We start from the raw sequence: 19767 nt of genomic DNA, 5'->3' as shown, positions 1-19767 counted from the left end.
AGTGAAGAACTTGCAAAGACACATCCGCAGAATGTTAATGTGTCGAATGGGAGCTCAGCAGATGCAGACTTCTGATGTCTTGCCTGTCTTTTTCACTTTCAAACTCCAAATCCCTGTATCAAAGCACATGTTATCTAATTTCCCCTTGGATATTTCCAGAGGCTTTCGTTTAATTGTAGTCACTGTGCAGATACTGCATTGTGACTGCTTCTCTGGGGAGAACGGTGCCAGACAGAGAGCGACCTGTGGGCTGAAAGGACCAGACAGCCTTTCAACTCCAGGGCGTTTCTAACCATCCACAGTGATGCTAGAGAAGGCCCAGACTCTCCCCTTCTTTCCTCCTTTCCTTGTCCCACAACCCTCTTCCCCACCCCCCAGCAGTCAGCGGACTAGGTCCCTCTCCTGCCACCAGGTGGCAGGCGGGGGTCTCTAGGCATCTCCGGTGGTAGATAGACAGCATTTCGGTTCTAGATGCCCACAGCTTGTGTAGCAGTGATAGAGAAACTGCCACTGTGGGCTTGTACAGAATTTGATGCACACAGCCTGAGGCAAACTTCTGCAGAAGCAGCACTAACAGGAGATGCACTGATTCCCAGCTGTACCAACTGAAGAAGACTCCTAATACAAACTTGTTGGTTTTCTCATCATTGTTGAGATCACATTTCCACTCCTATAAAAATGGTATGGCAGATAAAAGCTGAGAAAAAGCAGTATTATTCCCTAGAATATGGATGCTGGATTTTTATAACATACATATTATTCTCATACATCATAGAGGAGCCTTGCCTAAATATTCTCCCACCACTCACTTTTGCCACCAGAAATGCCTTTCAAATCCAATAGGTCATGTTCCCAGTGCTCAGTCTTCAAGAATCAAACTGACTACTATCAAGATCTTCCATTTACTGAGGATGCACCAAGTGTCCATGAGTGCTATTTATTTAATCCAATTCATTTCTTCCAACAAACCTGTTCAAAAGTGTCACTGTGCCCATTATACTGATGAGGATTAGAGAGATGAAGACACTTGCCCAAAGTGGTGAGTGGCTAACCCAGGGTTTGAACTCAACTGTTGCAGTTAAGAACTTTAGCCTTAAAACACACTAAAACTTAAGGCTTTCTCTAAAGCTTGACCTTCGGGGCTTCCCTGGTGGCGCAGTGGTAGAGAGTCCGCCTGCCGATGCAGGGGACACGGGTCCGTGCCCCGGTCCAGGAAGATCCCACGTGCCGTGGAGCGGCTGGGCCCGTGAGCCATGGCTGCTGAGCCTGCGTGTCCGGAGCCTGTGCTCCGCAACGGGAGAGGCCACAACAGTGAGAGGCCCACGTACCGCAAAAAAATAAAAAATAAAAATAAATAAAAATAAAGCTTGACCTTCGGAATCAGAAGCCAGTCTGCCCTGTCACATGCTTAGTCACATCATTTCTGGAGAGGAACAAAGCATGATAAAGGGGCAGGTAGCCTTTCACTTCAGTGAAAATTAGTGAGTTAGATTCTGCAGCACTTTATATCTGGGGCTCAGTGCAAGTGAGGTGGGGCTGGGGTCTGCTGGTGGGAGGGGGAAAAGAAAGGACACCGAGGATGGGGTCAAGCAGTCACTGCTTCTGGATTTAAAATCAAGCTTGTAGGCACTCCCGCCAAAAGTTTAAACAGGCAGAACCTAGAAAAGAGAAGGTGAAATACAGGATGTAGGAAAAGGATAACCCTAGTGATGACGCTGATGATGACAGCTTACTTTTACTGAACATTTACAATGTTTCAGGCACTATTATCAGTGCCTCATAAACATTCATTGAATCCTTAAGACAACCCTGTGAAGTACGTAACATTAGCAGCGTCATTTTATAAATGAGGGAATTGAGAGACAGCGCAGTAAAGCCAATTGCCCAAGGACAGATACCTGGAAAGGATTTGGACCTTGAATTCTAATCCAAGCAGTCCACGGCCTTCACTATCAGAAATTATAAGCACTAAGACTGTATTTGAAAGGGTAGTAAAGAGTTTGTATGTAGGAATCAACAAAAGGTCAGGATTGAGAAAGACTTGAGAAAGTGTCATCATCACTGTAATTTGATTTAGGTTGGATATCTTCCTGTTTAACTTCCTCGACAAACTAAATGATTATTCATTGCCCCATTTTCTTTTGTTAACCGCTTCCCTTACTACTTTCTCTTTCTGTGAGTCTTAGAGCCACTGTCTAGCACACCCCGCTGAGTTATAATCCAGTTACGGCCCAAAGCCAATCTGGCTTGGTCATCAGAGCAAGAACGCATGAGAAGGACATTTCAGTTTCTTGGCTAAAATGTCTGCATAAGGCAGACAACACTGACTTGAACTAAACTGCTCCAGGAATGGGATATGTCTCCTAAAGGCAGATTCAGATTGAGTTTTTCTCAGTTATGATTTATTTTTTATTTCTTTTTATTCCCTTTCTTCAAATGAAGACTATTTCTAAAGTTGCCAATTTAAAACTGTTTGAGATGGTGAAGGTTTCTTTTAAAAGTGATTAGATACAGTTAAAATTCACCAGACATTTCTTAAGTACCTACTTTAAGCAAATATTTAAGTCAAATTTTTAGAATTAAATGTATTTGACATCCTGGATAATTACAACATCTAAGAGACAGAAGTCATCAGAGGAAAGTATTATTTTGACCAAGAAATTAAATAACGATTTCATCATCACTTGTGAAAGTGCTAAGTGAAAGAACTTGTCAGAAACTATGTACAATTCTCATTGCCTTAAAAATGGGTCTGTTGCACTATCTCAGAGTATATATTTCTGCAACTTAAGACCTGGTACTAGTTTTAATACTTGATACTTATTGCCCCAACAGCAAGTTTGGAATTACCTTGCATATAAAAAAAAATCGACGTTGAATAAAATGAAAACTTCTCAAAAAAAAAAAGTTATCATTGAAGGCTCTTCTTCCTCTGATATTTCCTCTCTGGATAAAAGCTACACCTTCAACCTACTTGCCCAGCCCTGTGTCATTCCTGACTCTTCACTTTCCTCAACCATTTTCTCTACTTATTTTACCTTATCTTTTGCATTCTCAATGATAGTACCCTGGATCAGGACCCCGTCACCTATTGTCTGAACTACTGACAAAATGTCCTAAATCTCTGTTATTGATGTACACCCTGTCCCAGCAGCTGCCAGAGTGATCTTCCTAAAGTACAAATTTGATCACACTACCCAGCCTTCAAATTAGTAGGTATACATGCCTTAAAATATAAAAATCATAAACTCTTTCACATGGCTCACAAAGCCCTTTTAAGACCTGGCCCTTGAAGACTTTACCTTCTCAACCTGAGGCCCAGCCACCAAGCTGCTCCACCAATCCGCCAACGTTCCCCCGACTAGTGCTCCTCCAAACACATATAACATATTACATATGCTAGCAATGCCAGCCTGCACATAGTTCCCCAAATATTCCATGCCTCAGTCATTTCTTTGTTTGTCATACTCCTGCTGTATACATTCTATTCTTTCTTCCTCTACTAATATCTGCATTTATCTCTCATCCTTTTACCTAGAAAACACCTTCTTACCCTCCAATTCCTAACCCAAATATAACACCTCTTTTATAAACTGTACTTCCCCTGGACTTTCTGGATCTCCTGACAGAACTCCATATAGAACTGTTCAAGTTGTATTACAGTGTTAGTTTGTGTCTTTCTCCCTGGTAGACTGTAAGTTTCTTGTAGGCATTGCCTCCTATGTCTCCATCACCAGCAACTAACACAGTGCCTTTTTAAACAAGCTCTCCAGTAAATATGTGTTGCGTGAGCAGCAAAAATTCACTTCTCTAGTCTCTGGTGAAGACCTAGTCCCTTCCCTAATGGTGAATCAGCACTCAATGGTAGTTCATTCTCCAAGATAATAAGTCAACTTTTCAAGTCTTGCTCTACCACTGCCTAATGATATACCATTTAAATGTATTTCTGTCTCTCACTGGGCATGTAGAAAGCAAATGCTAAGAAGATTTAGATCTGGTGGGTTGTAGTATTATGAATGATATGTTTCAGGTGTTTAATTTGGGGGACGAGAAATGCTTTGAAATGATTAATTAAATGGTTTGACTCTGCAATAATTGAAGTATATTTGTGGAGCTATAAAAGGCTATGTCTGGATGATTTTGATGAATTGCATCTAAAACACTCCCTTTGTATAATGAATTGATATTCTTGAATGCTGCAATTACAGAGAATTTTAATTTGCATGTGATGTTAGTGGTCTCATTTGTTACTACTTGAATTTTAAATGTTTTTGGTTAACTGATATAAATTGTTGCAGGGTGGGGTAAACTAAGCCTTTTTTTCAAAGTTCTGTTTCCAGAAATGTTCCTTTTATTTGCATTCGCCCTGCTTGGCCTAGCTACACCATATCTGGGGCATGCGAGTCATATCTCTTGCAGAACATACCAGAAAAGAGTATGGCTCAGGCATAATTCTGTGAGTTAACAATTCCTTCTCCTCCCTCAAATCTAGTAATCTAGTTTCCCTTGTAAAGGTGGAGTATCCTTCTCTCTAATTTCTTGGCTAAAATAAGTTCTCTACCTTTCCTGAGTCATTTGCCCTGCCCCCATTTGTCTGGCATTCCTCCCAACAACTCCTAACACATACACACATACAAGAAGAGAACAAGCTCCTTCAATGTGCTCTTTGATCTTACATGTAATATGTTATTTAATTTGTACAGATTCTGAGAGATGAAATAATTTTTCTAAGATTGTATACTTCGCTTGGGACTGAGCTGATCTGATCCCATGATTCCGGGAAACTCCTCATGCCCCCTGCACTGTGCCCTGTTATATCCTCCATTACTCCTTAGCTGGAAAACAATTCCTGTCGGTCTGCAAAGGGAGGATCAGTTATAGAATTTCAACTCTCAGTGATATACTAAAGAAACTCACAAAGGAGGTAACATTGAAAAGAAAGATAAGTAGGAGTGTTTGAGTTGCTTAGGTGGGGGAAGAAGTTCCAGCAAGAGATAATAACAGACACAGAGGTTCAGAGTTCAGGGATGTTTGGGGCCACTTCCTGTCTCCTAGCTGTCTGCGTTCACTAAGGTCAGTCCATGGTCTCTGGCTCCTTTCTCCTTGTGTTCTCTTCTTTGGAGAATTCAGCCGTCATTGTACTTGCAAGTCTCAAATATTCTTCCTTGAGCTCTAGTTTTGACTATCCAAATGACAATTGGATAGTTCCATCTTCATACCTGGCATCATCTCAACATCAACACATCCAAAAATCACTCTTTTATAGATTCTTCTATAATGGTTTCTTTTTTCTGTGTTTCTGTTAAATGTAACAAGTGCTACTTCCCACCATCAAAAAGTTAGCCATGCTTAATTTGTCCTTGTCCTTAACTTGAACATATTTAATTAGAGATTAGATGCTATTGAGACATTACATGCTATTTTAAATGTTTTTTAAAACATTTTTATCTTCATTTTTATTTCCACAACTGCTATACAATCCAATACCTTATCTCTGTACACCTGAATTATTGCAACAATGATAAACCCAATACATTTGACCAGCTCAAAACCAGTCAGCACCTCCTCTGTTCCCACACGTTGAAAAATACACTACTGACAATTCAAAGTTCTTCAGAATGTCTTCAGGTTATCTTTCTTACCTTTTCAACCATACTTTGTTCTCCTCCTAAGCTTTAATCTTCTGCATAAATCAAGCTGCTTCATGCATGGAACCCAAACACTCCTTGTACTCTGCTGCTTCTACAGATTATTTACTGACCATGAAATTAATTCGTCCTCACTCTTCTTACCTGATCCACCTTATGCCATTTATAAAGCCATTATTCACCATCTAGTCCACAGAAGTTCTAAACATATATAGCCCATTATTAATGACTTCACCATTCACTTAGATGGAGATATGTATGTGTTTGTGTGTGTGTGTCTGTGTGTGTATATGTGTATATACATGAGATAGAGACCCTTTAAGTTATTATAATGTGTGTGATTTCTTATCTCTGTAATAAAAATTTTTAATTTCTTCCATACCTTCAATCTTTATGAATTCCCCATAGTACACAGAAAAATTCTGTCTTAGTTTTGAATGCTATAGTTTTTTTACAGACATCTTTCTAAAAGGAAGAAAGTTTTATTTAGACAAATTACCACCAAACTACATTACGTTAACTATTCTACTGCTATAAAAAAGTACTAATACATAATACGTTATATATATTTCATATATATGTGTGTGTGTGTGTATATATACATATATATATGGTCCCATTGAAGATAAAGCAAAAGTTATGTGACAGAGGACTTGGAATACATTTCAATACCCTAACTTTGTTCACCACTACACCCAGCAATTATTCACTGAGAATGTGCTGTGTACCAGGACCTGTTCTCTCTTTGAGGATAAAGTGGTAACGAAAACAAAATCTCAACCCTCACAGAACTTCAACTGCAGTCAGAGAGAATGACAATAAAAAGTAAACAAATGCATAATACAACTCCATATAGGTATAACTGCTATTAAAATAATGAAGAAAGGTGAAGAGCTAGAGTGGGCTGGATAGGGAGTGATTTTAGACATTTTTAGTTATGGTATCATAACAGCCTCTCTGAAGAAGTTGAACAGAGAGCAAAATGAAGAGAGAAAATAAGATACATAAAGATCGGAGAAGTGGAGGGTAAGTGTTCCAGGCAGAGGGAACAGCAAGTGAAAAGATTTTGAGGCGGGAATCAGATTGTCATTTTAGGGGACAAGGAAAGTCCACTGTGCATGGAATAAAATAAGAAGGTGAGAGGATGGTAAGAGAAAATTGTAGATGGGCACTTGGAGATCCGATGAGGTGAGGTACAGATTTTGGACTTTGTCTTGAATATGATGGGAAGCTTTGGCAGGTTCGAGAAGTTACATGATGAGATTAATATGTTAAAGAGATCCCTCTGGTTTATACAGATAGAATAGAACATGGAGTGGAAAGAAGAGAAGGGAGAAATCAGCTAGAAGACCATTGGGATGGGCTAGGTAAGAGATTATGATGGTTTCAAGTAGAAAGTTTAATGATAGGACTTAATCATTGTTATGTTGTATGTGAAGGAAAGAGAAAAATTAAAGATAAAGATGAGCCCTAGGTTTTTGGCCTGTATAAATGGGAGAATTGGGACCTGTGTAATTCAGACTTGGGGAGGAGAAGCTTGAAGGATAAAATCAAGTGTGAAGATTTGGAGATATTAATACTATGCCCCATGAAATCAGCGAAGAAGTCCAGGAGGGACATTAAAATAAAAGGGCTGGGGGAGCCATTCGCATTTGATGATAATCAGACTAAATGAGCAGAAATTTGGGACCAAAGATGGTAAGATAAAGGAGAGAAAGTCTGAAGAAAAATGAGCTCCATTTTGGAATTGTTAAACATGAAAATCCTAAGAGACATCTAAGTGAACAAATCCAAGAAGCTGCTAGAAAAACTGGCCTGCAAATCAAAAGAGTTTGGTGGTTGAAGTACAGTTTGGAAAAGCATAGGGCAGAGCCCATGGACTAGATAAAGGAAAGTCTGATAAATAGACAAAGAATTCCTGAATATTAGTATTAAGTACATCTGAGACCTAGATACAAGTGATAACACAAAAGAAAAACGAATGATCCATACATGAAGGAGTGATCAATAGTTCCAATGTTACAGAGAAGTCAAATTAGATAAAGTTAAGAGTCATCACCACTGGACATGGTAACGAGTTATTGGTTTGGGCTTTAACAACAACAACAAAAAAACCAGTGAGGCCCCAACTCTTCTTTTTTTTTTTTTTTTTTTTTTTTTGCTGTACGCGGGCCTCTCACTGCTGTGGCCTCTCCCGTCGCGGAGCACAGGCTCCGGACACACAGGCTCCGCGGCCATGGCTCGCGGGCCCAGCCGCTCCGCGGCATGTGGGATCCTCCGGGATAGGGGCACGAACCCGTGTCCCCCGCATCGGCAGGCGGACTCTCAACCACTGCGCCACCAGGGAAGCCCTAACTCTTCTTTTTTTAAAAAAAAAAATTTGATTTATGTTTTGGCTGCACTGAGTCTTCGTTGCTGCGCACAGGCTTTCTCTAGTTGCAGCGAGCGGGGGCTATGCTTTGGTGTGGTGCGCGGGCTTCTCATTGCAGTTCCTTCATGTGTTGTGGAGCAAAGGCTCTAGGCACGCAGGCTCAGTAATTGTGGCTCACGGGCTCTAGAGCACAGGCTCAGTAGTTGTGGTGCACGGGCTTAGTTGCTCCACGACATATGGGATCTTCCCAGACCAGGGCTCGAACCCGTGTCCCCTGCACTGGCAGGCAGATTCTTAACCACTGCACCACCAGAGAAGTCCGAGGCCCCAACTCTTTGAGGAAGTTCGTTATATCACAGAGGCCCAAGCAAAGATGGAAATCATCATTCATTTATCAGGTAGAACACTCTCATTAGTCGGATGCTGGATTCCATAGAATAAACTTTGACATAATATGCAAACTAGCAAAACGCAGGTGGGATACTCACAACTGAGGCTCCTCTTGGTACCAAAAGCACTGAGATCCCATGGCAACCTCCTCAAAACCTCCACTTGTGGTGGGTTTCAGTTCTTGCCAGCCTCCTTGCTTGCTTATGCCCCAGGTTCATATTCCTAAACCCAATATACTAGACAGCCACAAGTTTATAAACTGGGGGCTGCAGAAGCAGGCATAGGAGCCTTGGGGGTTGGCAGCCCTGCCATAAGCCCAGCAATCCCAACCAAGGTCTGTGCTGCCAAGTGCCAATCAAACTGGGTCCTGAGAAGTATGTGATGAACAAGGCCCCCTAGAGGGCAGCAGAGACCCGCAGGAGGGGGCAGAAATGCCAAAAAGGGGTTCCGGGGCAGTTTCACTAAAGGAGACACAAGGGAGCAATACACACTTTTATGGAGAATGGAATCAAAATTAAACGTGGTGAATGAAAAGGAGTCGGTAATACAAGAGGTAGAAAGATGTAAGCTGTATACAGGCAAGAAAAACAAGTTAGAAAGAGGAAAGTTGGGCAGACGTGAGTCATAGGAAAGCAAGGTTCTCTACTCAGTGATGTTTATTATCCAAACAACAATAATAATTAGGTACTCTTTGCTGAGAACCTATTATTCATCATGTTGTCTGCTGAGCTAGCTGATATTTTAGGCACTAGAGATATAAAGATGAATACAATACCTTCCTTCCCCTAGATAACTGCCCTCCTCTTAGTAGAGCCAGAGATGTAAGGAAATAATGTCAGTAGAGAGTTGCAGGAGGTTTAAGTCTTTGTAGGGGGGTCTGCAGGGGCACAGAAAAGGAAATAGTTACATAAGAGGGGAAGAGAAAGGCCTCAAAGAAAGGATAACATGATGGTATGGATCCTGGTTGTCACGTTTTTTTCTGTAGGTCTTCCCTGAAATAATCCATCTTTTTTTCTCATTCATTTATTCTTTCATTCAGCACACTTCTTCACTGAGCCCTAACAGGCTCCAGTCACTGTTGTGGGCACTGAGACACAGATGTAGTTTTTGACCTGGCATTAAGTGGCAAGGCAGTAAGCTTGCCCCTCTTGGTTTCGCCCTCCTCCCCTCTCTGCACCCTGCCCTCTCTCTAGGGATGAAAGGGAAAGCTAAGCCCTTCAGTTATAATAGGTCCTGTGTGAGGAGGAAAGGTAACAGAAAAAGAACTATGTCTTTTCACTTAACTAACTCTGCTTATCACTTATGCATTCAACAAACAGCGACTGTGCACAAGGTGCCAAGCGTCAGTCTCACAGGCCAGGTGAGGTTCAAGGTCCGCCATGACATCTTCCATTGTAGTCCTAGGATCTTTCCATTCTAGCCACCCACACAATAGGTGTTGTTACCTTCACCATGAATGTAGTGTTCTCTTCTTGTTTACAGCATCCATGTTTGTCATCCCCATTAGATTCTAAGCTCCTTGAGCTCAGAGGCTGTGAAATGTATTTTTCTTAAAGCCAACTACAGAACCAAGCACTATGCTACAAATCTGGATGCACAATATGTGCCTGAGTGTATTATTTATAATCAGAAGGACCTAGATTGAATTGCAACATCAACATGCACCACCTATGTGAACTACAGTTCTCGTTTTAAAAAGGTCATCTCTACCCCTTCCCAGGGTTGTAAGGATGTTTTTTTTGCTCCGGACGCGCAGGCTCAGCGGCCATGGCTCACGGGCCTAGCCGCTCCGTGGCATGTGGGATCTTCCCAGACCAGGGCACGAACCCGTGTCCCCCGCATCAGCAGGCGGACTCTCAACCACTACCCCACCAGGGAAGCCCCTGGATGTTTTAAGACAATGTACAAAAACTCCTAACAGCGCCTGGCACATATGCTTCCTCTTTCTCCTTTTCCTATTCTTTAGCTTCTCCTTGATTTTTTTAAATTGAGTTTTATTTTCTCTTTTAGTCATCCCTTTGGCAATTTCGGTTATTTTCTTTAATCTAATGTTCTAGAGTACAAGTATTAGAGTTCAACAGCCCAGGTATGTGTCTGACTTTGCCCCCTCTGACCATGTGAGTTTGAGCAAGTCACTTAACCACTCTGTGAGTCAGTTTCTTTATCTGTAAAATGGGGATGATAACTGTAGCAACCTCATAATGTCTTTGTGAAAATAAATGCTAAAATCCATGTAAAACATCAGTGTTGTGAGTTAAGTAGCACTGCTCTCATTATCCAGAGATGAAATTTAAGAAAAGTTATATAAGTTACCCAAAATCACAGAGTGAGTAAGCGGTATTGCTAGGAATCAAACCCATGTTGATTCTCTCCAAAGCCAGTACACTCAATTACCATGATGTACTGCCTATCTCAAGCAAACTAAAGCCCAATGCATTTAGATAAACTTGGAGAATTACTGTATATCTATCTATATGTGTGTATTTGTATATGATTATATAGAGATATGTGTGGTATCTTGTGTATATATGTATAGTATGTGTATATATGAATATACATGTAATATACATGATGCTGTATAACTGTATACATTATTTTATTACATTCTATCATTATAAACTCCTGAATTTCTAGATCACCACGCAACTACTAGTTCAGTATCTGGTACATAATAAATACTTAAGAAACACAAGAGACTAAACACTGAAGATAAGACCTTATAGCATCATTTTTATGTAATGTTTCTTTAGTTATCTACCATTATGAAATTAAATCTCACTTTAGATTTATTGTGATTGACACTGAACAATGAGGAATCTGCTTAGAAATGGCAAAATTAGTAAATACATCTGTTGTAATTATATGTGATTATAATAAACCACAAGACATTATCCTAAGACCAGGAAAAATATAATTTCCTCTATTAAAATGATACTATTAAAACAATGGGATGAAGAATAAAAGGAAAGTGGACAGGCAGGCCCTAGACATAGACCTGTGATTAATACCTTGTGTCCAGTATAATGGAGTGGAGATGGTTCTCCTGAAGCTCATGTAAGAGCACAATCTGGCAGACCCAGGACTTGCTGAGACTGCTTCCCTCTCTTTGGGTGCCATTCCCACTCTTAGGCAACTGTAACTGTCCCAGTACGCATGCCCTCGCCCAGCCCTCACCCCTCACATACATACAGGGACCAGGAACTCCCCAACCTCCCTCGACTACCTCGACTACCTCATCTTGGTCTTATCAAAATCAAGTGATTTTAAAAGCTGAGAGAAATGGGAACTAAGATTTTTTGCAATATTTGGAAACACTTTGTGGTTCCTCAGTAGCCTAAGAGACAGAGGAATAGAAAAAAAGAAGGAAAAGTTTTGTGTGTGGATGTGGGATGGGAACAACCAAGGTGAAGGAAGAGGACTAGAAGAAGAAAGGAGGGTGACAAACAAAACGACCCTGTTGAGATAAGGAGAACTGGTGAATGACCGTCTGTGTACAACAGAAGGGGAGAGCCAGTTTAGTTGGAGTCAGGTTTGCATAAATATTACTGCCTCACCTTTGATAAATGTTCTTGCTTTTACCATCTTCGTGGCTGCACGCATGCAGAAAAGCATTTGTTGAGTTGCTACCATATGCCAGGCCCCATGCTAGGTGTTTGTGAAAAGAACAGACCCTGCTCCCATGAAGTTTACAGGCTAATGAGCAAGACAGATCATAAACTAGTAAGCAAGCTAATATCTAGTTATAATTTGAAATGAGGGTATGAAGAAAGAGAATAGGGTTCTATTTGAGATTAACAGGGGTGACAAGCTGAGATAAAATAAAGAGAACATCACCTGTCTCCAGATCATTTTCAAATCCAGCCTAAATCACAGCAGCCTAAGCTAGGGCATGTGGGAGCATGTAAGCCAGGTCTGGATGGTGCTAAAAATCAAAGATTCATTAACCCACAGGATTTAATGGAGAAGATACAGGTCATATCCCATAGGAGGACTCACAGTTTCATAAGTATTAGGGGACATGTAGAGAAAACAGGACAAAATATTTTGTATCAGAACTGTCTGGGGAAAACCTGCCGGGACACAGAAGTTATTAGAATGACAGGTAGGAAAATAACAGTAATAGGCACCTACTAAGATCAAGAATTTTTCATACATTACCTCACCGATCCCCAACATTTCCACTTTGCAGATAGGGAGATTGTAACTCAGAAAGCATCAGCAAGTCTCCTAATGTAACACAGCTAGTTTATGATATCCTTATGAGATGGAGGCAAACTCTGGGAAGCAGGGGTAGATTCAAGTTCTGTGAGACTTAAAGTTCATGCAGTTGGGGTCAGTGGGGGGGGGTCTCTATTTAAGAGAAAGGTTGAAAAATGTGAATACAAAACTGGGAACAGGGTCTTGCAAGGGACTACTGTGAATGAGGGGCCCTGATTCCCCATTAGCTTCAGAGCAAATCTGCTTCCATAGAGAAGCATGGAGGTGTGGGCTCCAATGGCTCTCAGATGCAGAAAACCAAGTTGCTAAGGGCAAATTGTAATGGAGGTCAACACTGAAGAGGGATCAGGCTTCCAATCTTCTAGGGTAGTAAGGGTCAAAAAAAAAGCAAAGGCAGCGGTTCAATCCAGGAGATCAGGAAAAAGATGAAAAGATTTGAAAAACAGCACACTTGCCTGTGTACCTTAAGCCATTTAAAATTTAAAGACAGAATAGCCCAACAAATGGCCCAGTTAGTGTTTATACCCAGCGTTTTAGTGATAATATGCATCATAGTTAACCAATCCAGTAACCTTGGGCAAGTTACTTAATCTCCCCGTGTTCTAGTTCTTCCTCATTTGTAAAATAGGGATAATAGAAGTACCTAGTTCAAAGGGCTGTTGCAATGATTAAATCAGTAAACTCTGGTATAGAGTGTGTCTGGTCTATTCCAAGAAAGGGTTCAGTAAATATTGGCTCTCACTGTCATTATTACCCAGCTTGGTCTGACTCCAAAGCTTTTCCAGTTTCCATGCACAATAATGTTAGGAAAAATTCCTGCTGGAAAACTACTCATCAGTCTTTAGGAAGAATAAATTATTTTGTCTGAAAACTCCCCAACCCTAAGACAGCAACCAGCAATTTTAAATTAATGCTACTGCAATGTTTCTTTCGGCTGATTCTGTTCTCATATGGAGACCCTCCTTCTGGTCAACATTCTGCTCCTCCCTGAAAAGTTTTCCCTATTGAGGATGTTGTGTAAGCTTGTAAAGCACCTTGGAATTAGTTTTAAAATCTGTATCTTCCTGAGTTTCTACTGATTGTGAAACAAATAGCAATGTGGAAGGAAAGTACACAATGAAAAGGCAATGACTTAAGATGATTCATATCTGAAAACAAGTTCTTATCCTAAGTGAGATTAAAATACAACCTTTGGGAGTTCTCTGGAAGCTAAATGAAAGGCTTTACTCAATACAAAATTTAACACATTTCCATAATATTGCTATGCTGTAATTTATTAAACTATTCTCCAGTGGTTTGTTTTTTCTTGTTTTGTATAGTTTTTGCCATTTTATATATCACTGAAGGGAAAAATCTTTGCAAAGAAGCCTTCAAGCTTCTGTTGAATTATTTCTTTAGGAAAAATTCCTCTGAATAGAATTACTGGGTCAATATAGCTGATTCTTTACATTTGAATTGGTTTTTTGCATCGCTTCCCCAACTGCCAACTTCTACCTTCCTTTTATTTTATAAAGGACAGAGTACTATGTTCCCTGGCAGCTTCTCAAATACTTTTGCAACTTATATTCATTTCTGACATTATTTTCTGGGCCTATTGATCGTGCTCAGTTTTTGTTTTTAATCTGAAATCTCTGAATGAATCAAATTGACATTTCAAGTCTGGGCAAATGCTGTTTTTCTGTACACGGAGACCACAAGATCTGCCAGAACACGTAGTAAACCACTCTAATATGTGTACTTATGTATGGGCACAGAGAGAGCAGAAAGATGAGACTGGAGTGGGGAATTCCTTTGCAATATTACTCTGTGATAATGAACTCGATTTGGCCTTACTCTTCCTCTCTGAAGATTCGCTCATGAGAACTTCCCTTCTGCTTACATCTAGAATTCTCCTTTGACCAGTTTGACTTGAAAGGATGACTTGGGCTTTCCTTCAGCTCTCTTTGTAACACCTCAGAGTGGCTAAAGATACCCCGCCACTTCATCCTGTCTGTCTTCTGCTGTCACACAGTCTCCCACACATCAACGCTGATCTTCTCAGAGATGCCTCTTTCACAGCCTTCAGACTTTTGGCTATGCCTGTGTATATGCAAACTCCTGTCAGAGAAATGGTGGGGGCCTGGAGGGTGATTTATTCCACTCGGCCCCTGTGTAGTCAAATTTGACCTTTGAAAAAATAAGTTTATATGGTGCTCAAAACCTAACTCTACTAAGTACACACTGCTACTTTCATGTGTGACCTTTTCAGTCTCTCAAGTGGGTTATCAGATTATTTAGATAAGGGGGTTTTTTCAGCATAAAATGAAGAAAAAGGTGAGGCGTTAATAAGCAGCATGATATCTGGAGGTAAGACATCTGGTTTCTAGCCCCATTTCTGTAACTTAGCACTTATGGGGCCTTGGCCAGACTGGGAAGCTTTCTTTTTTTTTTTTTTTTTTTTGCGGTACACGGGCCTCTCACTGTTGTGGCCTCTCCCGTTGCGGAGCACAGGCTCCGGACACACAGGCTCAGCGGCCATGGCTCACGGGCCCAGCTGCTCCGCGGCATGTGGGATCTTCCCGGACCGGGGCACGAACCCGTGTCCCCTGCATCGGCAGGCGGACTCTCAACAACTGCGCCACCAGGGAAGCCCCCTCTGGGAAGCTCTCTGAGCCATAGATTCCTTATCTGAATGATAATTACATTACTTAGTTTGTTGAGAAAATTAAATGATATAAGAAAAGATTTCTGCAATATTTTAAATGCGATTCAAATATATTTCATAGTTTCCCTCCTTACTTTATCACTGTCAGGATCCAAAAGTAGGATGATCCTAAGGGTAATGTGTCAATAAATCTGAAAAATAAAATGTAGTGTGTGCACTCTGCCTCAAATATCTTAAAATTAGAAACTGTGTTTCTGGGTGATCGCTAAAGATATCACCTAGGCTAGGTGTTCGATCCGAACCTTGCCTGGAGACCAAAGGTCTAGCCTGGTGTTTGAGTAAACCAACACAGGAACAAGGTTGAATGTGCCCAGAGCTGTTATAAAGGTTGTACTGGTACAGAGGGAAAGTGAGGACAATGACTGGACCGAAGTCAAGATTGAAAACTAAAGGCAGAAACATCCTGTCCAAAGCCAGGGAGGCAAAGGGAAAGGGAGAACTGAGAAACAAAAACTGGCTCCTAAATTTGCTATAATCGGCTCAAATAGGATGGTGCCTGGAAGAGAATTCCAAAATCATCACTGAGTAAAGCCAGGACCACTTTTATGTGGATCTATAACTGACTAGGTAATGGATAAGTACATAGGGACACTAAGCTTTGTTTTCTTCATTTGTCTCTTCTTTGTTTTTCTTGATGTTTTCCTAGTCTAGTGACATGAAAGGTAACTGAGGGAAATATCTGGCAAATCCATGCCAGCCAATACCAATTCTGCAAACACATGCAACCAAAAACTTTATCTAAGTCCTTGTAAGTGCTTGGACTTGTGATAGTTCCCACTAGTTAATCAGTCTGAGAACGTAACACTGAACAGATAATAACAGGTTATTTTGGGTTCCTGGGCTCAGTTCCAATTATGGGCGGGTTCTCCCCACACCAACAAGCAATTCTTTGAACACCAACTGGGTGTCTGACAATTCAACTCAATTGTAACACTACCTACCTGAAGATAACATCAGATCCCACAGGTTAAGGGTTCAGTCCCACAAGTCTGCCCTCCCCTACAGCTGTCACCAACCAGCTACAGATTGGAGGTTCCCACGACCCCTACCTTGGAAGTCAGAGCCAGTCCCAAGTCCAAGTTGCATTTCTGACTGACTGGAGATAAATCAGAGGTTCCCACAATCCCCTCCTCAGCTTGGATAAACTTGCTATAGTGGCTCACAGAACTCAGAGAAACACTGTACTTACTAGATCACCGATTTATTGTAAAAGGATAGAACTCAGAACAAGATGGAACAGACGAATAGGGCAAAGTATGTGGGAAGAGACACAGAGCTTCCAGGCCCTCTCCAGGCACTGCACTCTGAACATCTCTACAAGTCACCAACCTGGAAGTTTCCAAACCTGTCCTTTGGGTTTTTATGGAGGCTTCCTTACATAGGTATGATTGATTAAATCACTGACCATTGGCAATTGAAATCAATCTCCAGCCCCTTTCCCTTCCCTGGAGGCCAAAAGGGTGGGATTGAAAGTTCTAACCCTCTAATCACATAGTTCGGTCCACTGGCAACCAGGCCCCATCCTTAGCTGAGTTCCAAAAGTCACCTCATTAATATCACAGAAGACACATTTATCACTCTCAATACTTAGGAAATACTTAGGAGTTTTTAGAGCTGTGAGCCAGGAAAGGTGGAGAAAGACCAAATGTATATGGAAAATATATTTTGGTCATCTGAAATCTTATAAATCACAATACTGCACTAGTTGTGACTACAGTTACCATAGCTTCTGATAAGTGAACAGTAGTGTTTGTACCATGGTTATAAGGGCCAACTGTTTAGGCATTCTCTAAATGTGGATTATTGAGAACATAATACTCTGTTTTACCCCACCTATCTCCCTCTTTTTTTTCTATACAAATCTAACTCTATGAAGACTCTCACACTTTTTACATACAATAATATGTATAAAAAAGGAACACTATTTAAAAGAATACAAATGGTTAGGTAAGATAAAGTATTTGGTAGTAACTTGCTTCTTTAGGGTTTTCATAAACACACACACACACACTTATAAATACCTAAGCATAAGTAAATGTTATAAACAACCTTAGAAATTATTGGACTCAGCCTTGGTTGAGAAAGTAATGAAGCAAGGTAACAGGTAGGAGGATGCTGGCATTAGAGAATCTAAAATCTAATTCAGAGTGGCTTACATTATAAAGAAACCAATCTCACATAAAAAATAAGTTCTGAGGTTAAAGAGGCTAATTCAGTGGCTCAGAGACATTGCCTAGGACCTATGTTCTTTTAATCTTCCATGTCACCATTTTTTGGAACGTTGCCTTAACTTCTCTCATGCCTGCTGCATGGTTATAACATTGTCAGGTATCACATCCAAACAACTGTCCACAGCAAAAAGGGACCATGTTTTCCAGTGTTTTCTTGATAAGACTAAAAAATTCATTAGAAATGTCCAGAATACCCTCTCCCATGATCATTGGCTGAAACTGATGAGTAAAATGGGTTACCATTATCATCTTAGTCTAATCAGCATCTAAATCCTCAATGTCAAAATGGGACAGCTTGGTATGAAGAATGGGGCTATATGAAAGAGAGGCAAATACTTTTTTTAAATGAGGATCTTTTGTACAACCTTCTGTGTTTTACCTGCCAATCATTTTCCTTATATTTTTTGCTTACTCCGTAAGCTTCCTGCCCATACTTTCACAAACCTCAGATTCCACCCCTTCTACTCTCACTGATTATCATTCCAACTTTGAGAGATCTCATGTTGTTTATCATGAGCTTGCTCATCTTTCCTCCTCCCCACCTGAATATTTTCCCTGAATATTTTATTCATTCATTTACGCATATATTCATTCAACAAATATCATCACCTGTAATAAGCTCGGCAATGTCACAGGCACTGGAAAGATGGCAGTGAAGAAAACAGTCTAATATCATGGCTTCGTAGAGCTCACGTTCTTTTGAAGATTCTACTGGGGAAAAAGACAGTAAATAAAACAAATAAGTAAAATATAAACTATGGTGGATAAGATAAAAGAAGGAAATGGTAGGAAGAGTGAGGTCACAGTTGCATTTTTAAACAGGGTGGTCATGGCAGGCTCTATTGAGAAAGGAACATTTGAGAAAAGATTTAAAGGAGGTAATCTCTCAAGATATTTTGTGGGGAAGCACTGAAGGCAGAGGAAATGGGCAAAGCAAATGGCACTTTGGTGGGAGGATGCCTGGTGTCTTCAAGCAGAACAAAGTGGGGAAGGGGGAAAGAAGTAAGTGATGGGATCAGAGAAATAACAGAGGGAGAAGATTATATAGGACTTTGTAAACCGTTATAAGAAATTTAGATTTACTCAGGGAGATGGGTTGAGCAGAGAAGTGATAAAAAAAGATGTTTGTATTGACAGGATTATTGTGGTTGCTGTCTGGAGACTGGATATGGTTAGGCTGGGTTGGGTGGTGGGGAGGGTTTTCGTAAGGACAGAAGCAGGGCCAGTGTGGGAAGCTAGTGTAATTTTCATAGTAAAAGATGACAGTGGCTTGGACCAGGGTAGTAAATAGAGGGGGTGGTAAGAAATGGTCAGATGCCGGGTATGGTGTGAAGATGAAGCCTGCAGTATATGCCAACTGGTTAATTATGAAGTGTAAGTGAAAAAAGTGTGTTCTTTCCTTTTTTTCTGTAATTGTTTTATCTCAAAACTCTACACGAGGTATTCCCTTTCCCCAAGCATCTTTAATTTTTTTTCTCTCTTCCTTGGTCTCTTGACCTAAGTCTACAAAGTTGCTTCAGTTTCCACTTCATAAAAACAAAACAAAACCAAGCAAAACAAACAACAACAAAGCCCTTTGGAGATTTGATAACCCCCCAAGTTACCTTTCCATTTTATTCATTTATTCATCCACGTATTCATTCACAAGTTTTATTCACTCATCATCTTTTTTTTATTCTCTAGTTTTCTAGGTTTATGCTTAATCTTAGCCTCAAAACTCTGCCTTCTTGACAGCAATTTTGGTGTGAAAATCACTTATTGGGTTTTCTGTGACAAAGTGATTTGTTCTATAACTACTTCAATAATTTTTATTTTTGAGGAAAAGACACTTTCCTTCCATATCATTTATCTCTGCTCATACCATACTTCTATTCCGAATAACAGAATGCAGTTGAGGAAAAAGAGGATTTAAATTTACTTCGTAAATGGGATGCATTTATAATGGTTTAAATGAGAGATTTCCTTTAAAAACACCCTCCTACACACTAACTCCCCAATCCTTCTCTCCTGCCCTATTGGTGACCATTCCATATTGAATTTACACAGAAAACATACATGAAATTTCCAACATTTTCCATCTTCCTTTCATTGACCTCTAAGAGAGACCACTGTTGGGTTTTTTTTTTCCCTCTAAATTTTTTAAAGGATGATAGAATAAAGTAAAATGTGTGTACAGTGGTTTCTACACATAGGAGAAAATGTCTC

The 19767-nt window shown here is 40.4% G+C and overlaps 1 protein-coding gene and 1 long non-coding RNA gene across 4 annotated transcripts in view; one reads left to right on the top strand and one right to left on the bottom strand.

Moving 5' to 3' along the window:
* The window catches only part of GRM5 (glutamate metabotropic receptor 5), a gene marked incomplete at its 5' end in the record, with an annotated part of 514708 nt that overhangs the window by 473095 nt on the left and 21846 nt on the right, over window positions 1-19767 (top strand). The window lies entirely within an intron of this gene.
* The window catches only part of LOC308621208, a 140723-nt gene that overhangs the window by 100016 nt on the left and 20940 nt on the right, over window positions 1-19767 (bottom strand). Inside the window, exon 3 of one of the 2 annotated variants that reach the window (XR_014016426.1) lies at window positions 18172-18273. This is a non-coding gene — a long non-coding RNA (uncharacterized lncRNA). The remainder of the gene's footprint in view (window positions 1-18171; window positions 18274-19767) is intronic. The other variant, XR_014016427.1, reaches the window with a different exon arrangement.

The sequence above is a fragment of the Mesoplodon bidens genome, assembly GCF_964165515.1.
Source record: "Mesoplodon bidens genome assembly, chromosome: 7".
NCBI lineage: Eukaryota > Metazoa > Chordata > Mammalia > Artiodactyla > Ziphiidae > Mesoplodon > Mesoplodon bidens.
Note: the sequence above shows the minus strand (reverse complement) of the source record. Positions and strands in the feature narration are given on the sequence as shown.